Here is a 9,536-nt window from a genome sequence, read left to right as displayed (position 1 = left end):
TGAAATTGTGAGAACAATGGTCTCCCTGCAGCTGATAGCAGGGATATTCTGCAATGTGCAGAAATTTGCTAACCAAAGAAAATGGCAGCAGGTTGTGTGTCTTCACCATCAATCAGCATGCCATGAGCACCCACGAGGGAAGCAAAGGAGAGAATCAAGGGGAAAAAAAGAGTGAGAGAGAGAAGAGTAAGAAAGAGGGAGGGCAGAGGGATAAAGAGGGAGATAGAAAGGGGAGAAAGTCGACCCCAAGACCCAACATTCCAACAAAGCTGTCACATGATGCCAGTAAACTTTGAGTTCTACCAGGCTCAAGTTTACTCTAATAAAGTGTTTTTCCACTTCTGACTGCAATTACAAGTTAGCACTAGTTCTTCTTCCAGCATTGATTTACACTGTCCATTTCTCAAACTGTCTTATACAGTTGCCTCTGCTGCAGTATCCGTGACCTTCTAGACTAATTACTAAGTCGCCCTCCTTTATCTCAAATAACCCCTATTTGAGTAATGATCTAATAATAAAGCTGCATACACACGTGCAATTATTGTCGTTGGAAAGGATCTTTCACGATCCTTTCCAACGACTAAGCACGAGTGCTGTACATACACTGCTCTATGGAGAGGGCGGGGCGAGAGTGACGCAGTGGCAGGACGGTCGTTCGGATGATGGACGATGGGCGCTGTACACACGCCAGATTCTCGTCTGAGTCGAATATTGGGTGAGAACCATTGGACGTGTGTACGTAGCTTAAGATTATAGGAAGACATCATTACTTTCTCCTGACAGAATACACACTTTACAGCTACACCTCAGCATTCCTTACAGTTCCATAATCTCTGCACTACAACAAAATAGCCATACAGCTTACTTACGCTGAAAAGCCTTCTTGACTTTGACAACCAATTTCTTGTAGGCAGTTTCAATTTTTCTCTGCTTTATCAAGCTCTCAGGTGAATGTCACCCATGACAATGGGAACATGCTTCTGCTCACAACTAAAGTTAAATAGAAATTAGGTGAGGTAGTCTATTCAATGAAAGAAGTCTCTGGTTCAAGAGGGGCCATTTTGTTGCACCCTAGTTAAAAGGGAATTTTGCTAGCCAGTGGCTGAGACCTAGCAGGGCAACTAATAGGGTGTTGGGGTACCATGATGACACCTGTCAAGAAAAATCTGGGATGGTTGGGAGCTATGTTAACCTATGTTATGGAAATGTATGTTATTGTCCCAGGTTATAGAGCTAGATGAATACTTAAAGTGAAAACCAACCGATTTCCAAACCCAAAATGCCAATCCTAATTATTTATTCTCATTCAATAATAATGAAGGACAAGATGGGGGGATTCTAATGGTTTAAGATAACAGAGTTTTTTAAATTGTATTTATAATTAAGACTTATTCATCTTCCATATGTACTATACATGTCACCCTATTAAAGGTCAGTGCGTTTCACAGTAAATGTTACCTGGGTTACAGTAGTAGTTAACGTTCTTTAATGTTTTCTGTGAAATCTGAGGACAGAAGCTCTAAGAAATTGTTTAGTCTACCTTGATAAGTCCCCATCATTCAGCACATAGAACATTGAACTGTGATCAGACTTTCAGTGTTCCCAGAATGTTGTGCTTGGATAAGAAACAGAGCGGCTCGACACTATGTCTTTTCTGGAAACATGACTCACTAGAAAGCTCTTGACAGTGGAGGGGGAAAGTTGGCATGATCTTCTTTATATATAGTGAACAAAAAAAACCCTCAGTTTGTTTTTCTCTTTTCTGGATTGTAGCAGAAGACATTGGTTGGTGTGTAGGAAAAAAAAAATATTCAAGTATTTGAATTACAAAGCTACTCATTAGAAACATTGACGTGGCTGCCTAAAAGAAATCCACTTTCCAGTAAAAAACTGCAGCTTCCAAGTACACTTTTTATGTTGATATCTCTGCCAGTGTGCTTTGTAAAGGAAAATAGAAAATGCTTTTATTCAGATTCACATCTTCATTAGTAGAGTCAAATTTTGTCCAATATTTTAAAGTAATGCACCTCAAACATGAACAGTATGTAACCAATGTGTATTTAGGGTGTTAAAGAGGATCTGCAGCAAAAACTTTTAGTCTTACAGTGAGAGGGTTAAGCTGCGTACACACGTCCAATTTTTATCGTTGGAGATGAACGACGAACGAACGACGAACGACCGATTGGCCAAAAATCGTTTGTAAAAAAAGTAACCAACGACGCCGACGAACGAGGATAGTCGTTGGAAATGAACGACCGGACCAGCGGATTGGATTGGACGACAATCGACCATCTATCGTGTGTACGGTCGTTCAGTGATCTTGCATGTTCTGAGCATGCGCGATGAACGAACATTTGGTTATCTGTATGTACAGGATCGGTGCTATACGATCGTTCGCAGATATCGTGCAGGATCGTTCGTCGTTCGTTTACAAACGATAATAATTGGAAGTGTGTACGTAGCTTTAGGATCACTGTCAGGTTTCTGTTTCTGTCTGTGATCAGGAATTCTCAGTGAAAGGAATTTTTTCTCATGGGATACAAAGCAGATTTGGATTCTCCTATCTATCTTACGTTTTTGTGGCAAGTAAATACCTACCTTATAGAGCAATGTGAGTCGATCCCGGAGCCCTGCCTTGCCCCTTCCTCCTGTTTATTAGCAGCTCTGCTGTACGTCTATAGGGATGCTGGGGATTTCGTTAGTCAGAAAACACCAGGAACTTTGCATCCTTCACTCCAGGACACTTTCCTATTGGGAAGGCGCGTGTAACAGTGGGGAGGGAGGCAGAGAGGGCAGTCTGAGGTGAGCAGTGCTGGGCGGCCAAGTCAGTTCAGGCTCGGGGTCAGGGTTTAATTACCAAGATACCTTTGTAAAGATAAGCATTTCTTTTTCTTGTGCAGCATGTCATTTTCCTATGACAGGTGAACTGTAGCTTTCTTGTCACTATAGTCTTGTAGTGCAATGTCTGTGCAATGTTCTGCTATTTAATGTCTCATTAGCTCCAGTCACTTCTGTGTCATACTCGGTAAATATATAAATAAATATATATTTATCATTTTTATTGTTGGTAGATCATTTTGACGTGGTCGTTTTAAAAGTAGCTCGGAAGCCAAAAAAGTATGGGCACCCCTGCTTTAAAATGTTGTTCAAATGTAAAATGTTGTAATGATATTTCACATTTAGGAACAATGCATTATAGGGCTATTTCTGCAGTTTAGTTTAGCGGCCACGTGCCATGTTTTTTTAAGTAGTCAGGCTAGCTACTTTTTAAAACTAAAAATTAAATACATTTTCAGCTATAGATATATTTCAAACATGCTAGATTGATAAACTACTTTGGGTGACTGCTGTACACATGCAATATTTTCATCCAAGATGATCTCAATTGTTTGTCTTGAATGACAGTTATCTAGCATATACATAACTTATTCTAGCTATAGAAAATAGGCATCACATCCTTTTCAAAGTCATGTGCTGTGCATCAAGTAATATCCACAACTTGCAACGTTGTCAGAGAGGCGTTGCTATTTTGTTGTGATGATATTACCACATTACATGAATGCCTACAATGCATACAAGGATACATATGACTACAGCAAAGTTGTGTTGCCAGTCGAGAGGCTGCATTACTTGATGGGACCACATTATCAAAGAGGCTTGGCTTCCATGTTGGAAATGGGTTTGGAAAGTAGGAATTGGGTTCCAGTTTGGTGCTACCATGGGTTTCCCAGCAAATCACCAGCATTAATAGAACTTGCAAGGCATAAACCTTGGGCTGAAAATTACCAAGGTTTGCTGTCAAAAATACATTTTAATTTGACATTGTCACATTGCCCCCATGGCAGTGCATATATTTCCATGTCTTTCTTTTTAACCTTACGAATGACTAGAATTTAATAACAAAGAATTTCCTTCCTTAATCAGGTTTGTAAACCTCTGTACTTGTGAAACAGTATGCATACTCAATGAAGGCAGAATTAGTTGTTTTGTCCCATAGAAGGTTGGAGCTTACTAGTGCAAACTGGTTCCTCTGGTTTATGTGTTTTTGCATTGCTCCCAACTGTCCCCTATTTGCAGGGATTGACTCTATTTGGATTTGACCATCATTTAAATTGTGGTCCTTCATTTTGGAAAGATTTTGAACTTTTATAAAACGTACTTTTTAACCTCCAAAAAAATGTTTTGCTATTTTTTTCTGCTCAGAAATTTGGGAGCTAATAATCTGTAACAAAATCTAATGTCTTAGAAAATGTGATATTGATGCAATATATATTTTTATTCTTGTCTTTAGATATATTAAAGTTTTTAATAGCTGAAAAGTCCAGTTTTTTTTTGTGCATGTAGAGTAATTGGTCTATTTCCCCATATTTAATATTCTAACATCTTTGTATTCAGAAAAATCCCATAGGAATTATACCACCAAGGTCATGCAGCGATAAGGCTCAATAAATACGCAGTGTATAACCTTTTCCCTTTTTGACATATTTGGAAGGAAAAATGTTTTGAAAACTACCCAAGATCTACAAGGTACAATTTATTCTAGTAGCTAAAAGCAAGTCACATGTCACAATGGTAAACAGCTTAAACTCAGCACAGAGAGATGCATACAGATAATGTACATGCTATTAAAAGGATTGCAAAGGTCAGACTATTTTTGCAAACATTTAAGAAGTACACATCAGAATTGTGATGTTTCATTTTACTTGTAAAGTGGTTTAAGTATCGCCAAAAGTTTTTAGTCATAGCAAATAGGTACCTAAGCAGATAATCCTATATGTTTTGTGAGGTGTTGTTTCCCTTCAATAAAGAAATGAACGAAATAAGAGAAAAAAGGAAAAAGAAATTTACCTAAATTGGAGTGAGGAAAGAGGCTTATAGAAGCGCTGATAAGCAAGTGAGGGTAGAGGAAGGAGATTGAGGGGGGAGAAAGCAAAGAGAGAGGGGAAAAAAGGGTGGGAGGTGGAAGAAAAAAGGAAATCACAGAAGGCAGGTGGGGATGAGTCTGGTGAGAGACCACAAAAGGAACACTGTTGATAATTTTAGGAGGGGGTAACTAGCACTGAGAAGCATTTTGGGTATGCACAGGGGACAAATGAACTTCATAGTCTCAGGAGGTTTTGTAGTCAGTTCAAAAAAACAAGCTGACTGGACCTTATTAGAGATGCCACATAAACTGTGAGATCTTCTATCTTCCACTGCTGAGGGTGAGGTGAATGTGGATTGTCTTCATTTATCACTTTCTAGACAACAGGCTACTCAGGTCTAATCAGATCCTACCATTAGAACAATTAACAATAAACCTTGGTCATACCAGAGCCATTCAAACCATGTTAACTGTCAGATATAGCAGGAGAGCCAACATTTGAACTGCATGACCCGGGGAGCTCGGACCTTCTAGCCCATCCCTTATAAACACCATTGTCATAACTACCGCCTACTACCAAACCTCCCCCTGCTTACCAGCCACTCCCCCCCATTAAATACCCCAACACAAAATCTTGGATTTTAAATTGGCTGGCAAGCAGCCGTTTATTTAAAACACCATTAAATAAAGTTAACTTTCCAAATAATTAACAAACAAATATCCAAATAAAATAAATGCCAAATAAAATTACATTTTACACATTGATAAGCATACATTAACATAAATTAACACAACACTCCTTTATTAATATAATTAATATTAAAACGGGATTATATAATGTTAACATATTACATTGAATATAGCTTAATGAACCAACAACTTAATTCCCCTTTTAATAATACATAACCATTACAACAGTATCCATAATGTTATCAAACTCCCAATTATACACCCAAACAACCAAGCTGCAGGTCTCAGAAGGCAAAATCCCACCCAACAAGAATTGAACTCTTCCAACATCTCCACCTTGGCCCCTAGCTGCCCAGCACTGCCTTCAGGAGCCATAATCATCCGTTCACTATAAAGGGGAGACCCCACCAAAGGGGATCCCCCCTGCCAAAATCCACCACTTTTCCAATACACTGAATCCCTGCCTTCCAAGACCCCAACCGCTAAAACGAACCCAACTCTCAACTCTACCTAAACATAAGAGGGAGGGTGGGTGGGAAACTTTTTCTTTCCAAAAGAGGCCTCTCACTATCATCCAGCCCTTTTAACATCTCCCATTCCTAATCTCCTCCTACCCCACGTTGTATACTAGCCCAGCCCCCTCTAGCAACACTACCTTTTTCTTAACCCCTTAAAAGCTCTGGGCTAGGCCTCGCACCTGGTCATGTGACCCTGCGCCTAATTCTTATGGCTACGGGCCTTTCTGTTTTCTCTAAAAATCCAGGTGCCTCAGACAATCATGAAAGGAAACAGAACTATTGTAGTCACTGGATCCCAGTGAAACTGAAAACATTTTTAAGGGAGCTTGCTCAAGTAGAGGGGAAATTAGGATTGAGAATTTCAGATTTTGTTAAATTAGGATTATTGTTTGAGAGGTAGCTATGAATCTGTAGTTTTGTTTGGAGTTGGAAAGAATGGAAAGTGATTACGTAACCTGTCCATGTGGCAACATTAGGTTGTGTTTTTGCTAATGTGAATATCTGTTTGTCTGTGTTAACTGAACTTAATGAATTTTAAGAGTCAAAGTTACATAGTTACATAGTAGGTTAGGTTGAAAAAAGACATAAATCCATCAAGTTCAACCACTAGGGAAATAAGCATATCCCAAATATAAAACCCTATAAGACACAGTTGGTCCAGAATGAACATTTTAGGAAAACCTAGTTCTGTTTGGAATTCTGGGGGGGGGGGGGGGGCTGACAAAATATATAATTTGGGAAATGGGGCAGTATTTGCATCAAATACTTGTCAATGTATTAGTATTAAGGTTATGAGGATATCATTGGATTTACAATAGTCACCTTTAAGTGCATCGCATGTGTTTAAAAAGTGTTTGGGGAGGGGTGAAGTGGTATAAAGCAGTGGTGGCCAGTGAGCAGGGACAGGAGAAGGGCCTCTCTGGTGGGAAGCACTGGCCAGAGCTGCAGAACATGTGTCCCGTACTGATCGCAGGCTCAGGAAGTGGGTGAGTTGTGTCTCTGGATGGGTGGGTGGGTTTTGTTATCGTAATGTCACTAAAGGAGGAATCTCTTCCCCTTTGAGTGACACCCAGCTCCCCGCACATGTACAGAGAAAAAAAGAATTTATCTGTTAGACTTACTAATTCAGTAATATGGTTTCTGGACAATTTACAAGTTGCTTTTAATCGAGAAATGCAGTGAAAAAGGCAGCGGATGTGTTATTTATTTGTGCCACACTTGATCATTTCTCATATAAAGCATTTATGTAATTCCCACAACATATTAGAGTTAACATTACAAGTGACATTGGGAGGGTTTGGCAGTTCTGTAGAGTTCTTGTCCGCAATTTAAGGAAATTACAAAAGATATTAGCTATTAGTTTCGGATGTTGAAGTTATACTCAAATATTGCTAAGTGCATGGTCCAAAAATGTGATATACTCAATAGAGGAGGAAGTTACTGATTCATTAGGGAACTATTAGGAACAAAGAAATGGTTGTTGCGAGATTAGTTTTTTCAAGTCTTGATGGTGGTGGAGCTGCTAAACAATTAAAATTCAGAGGATCTTTTTTAAGATGTAACACCAGATAAATGGGAGTCACCTTTGGAAAACTCAAGATTGATATTGCAGTCAAAATTGCCTCTAATCATAATATTGTCATTAGCAAAGCTTTGTAACTGTCTCAGGTTGTTCAAGGAAAGTAATTAATTTGCATTTGTAAGATAGAAGTTATCAAACATAAAAGGCTGAGTCTCTATTGTTTCTTTAACAAAGAGATATCTGCCCTAAGGATCAATGAGAGTGTTGATAAACTGCCAAAGCAGAGATTTTGAGATCAGAATGCACAGTCTGAGAGTGGGTTTTGGTGTCTGTGAGTATATCTATGGATAGAGAGCTGTTGAATTTTGTCTGTTTTGAAGTAGAGTTTCTTCTAGATCAGCGGTCACCAACCAGAAAATTATTGTGGTCTGCGGTTCTGGCCAGTGCACCCCCGACTGTGCTCGGGAACCCCGCTGGGGGGGCACACCGGCCAGAGCAGCGGTCCAGGTCTCCCAGGGACATCGCAGGCTGAGTGGGTTGTGTCTTTGGATGGGTTCTTGCATCATGACGTCACTAAAGGGGAAGTTTCTTACCCTTTGAGTAACATTCTATGCAGATGCGTGGAACGTGCGGTCTAGAGCCGGAACATTTAGTGGTCCGCTGGTCCGAAAACGTTGGTGACCACTGTTCCTAGATAGCCCACATGTGTGGAAGCCACTATCCCATACACAGCTATGTAAGGGTAGAGCCTATTGGGTACCTTGCCAAGCCTAGAAATAGAAAGGATAGGAGGTCACTGTTTCCAATATCCAGGACGGATAATACAGTCTTCCTGCCACAATGTAGTTGAAGAAGGGCCTTGGAAATCCTCGGAAAATCCAGTAGTGTAGCAACAGGCATGGTATCAATTTCCAAAACAGGATCCAGTCAAGATGTTAATTAAGAGAATAGAAGAAAAGATTAGAAGACTACCATAAACCGGCACTACTTTTTTAACTTGAATATGGAAGGTATGACTCCAGTGATGGATACCTCTAACCTGTTGGATCTGGCCAAGGAGGGTTTCACAAATCACATGGTGAGATGGGAAAGGTCAGGCTGAAGTTGTGTCAAATTCCACTGGGCCCAAGCACCAGGTTCTGAAACAACAACATGTTCTTAGCCTAGATTAAAAAAATCCAATGAATGAAAAGGGTGGGCAAAGGACAGAAAAGCTAGAGAGGAACGGGCTAGATGATGTTGATTATCCTCAAGCTAGAAAATGCTGCAGTTTCTAATTCACACTGGGAAAACTCTGATATTAAAGAAAGCAATTCTAGTGTAGGAGAGAGAGGCCTGTATAATTGTACAAAAATGAAGGTAAGGCTAAAGTTTAGCTTTATATATTTTTTATTACAGTGCAACTAGATCTCTGTGTGAAAAATGATGTTGAACTTAACATTCTCCTTTCTTCCCAAATCCTGGGACAGTAATGAAATGTGAAATGTACTTTATTTATGTTCATTACCACTGACCCCTGAGAAATGTTTCCATTTTGTCCCAGGGAGAGTATCCAGCTTCTAGCTTTACCTCAACTTTAGAAAAGAAGAAAACATTTTATATTTTCTTATTTGGAAGAGCTCTGAGGTCTGAATAAACCATTCATCCGTGTACCTTTTCACAAGGCTGCAGATATTTTTGTTGTATGTTCCAAATTGGACCACAACTTCCCAAAATAAAAATTGGCAGTTCTAGCTAGTAATTTTCTTGTCTGATCTGAAAATATGATGTATGCATGGGTTTGAAGCTCTGGTTCTCAGTACTGCTAAAATCCAAACAGGATAATACTACAGAAAAATGCATCTACATGTTTTACTAGAGTTGCACACTGTAACAGGTAAGGTTTTATCCACAGCATCCCTGTGTCATGAAAAAAAACAAAACTTAACACCCAAACAATTCA

Source organism: Pyxicephalus adspersus, chromosome 3 (assembly GCF_032062135.1).
Source record: "Pyxicephalus adspersus chromosome 3, UCB_Pads_2.0, whole genome shotgun sequence".
In the NCBI taxonomy this organism is placed as follows: domain Eukaryota; kingdom Metazoa; phylum Chordata; class Amphibia; order Anura; family Pyxicephalidae; genus Pyxicephalus; species Pyxicephalus adspersus.
Note: the sequence above shows the minus strand (reverse complement) of the source record.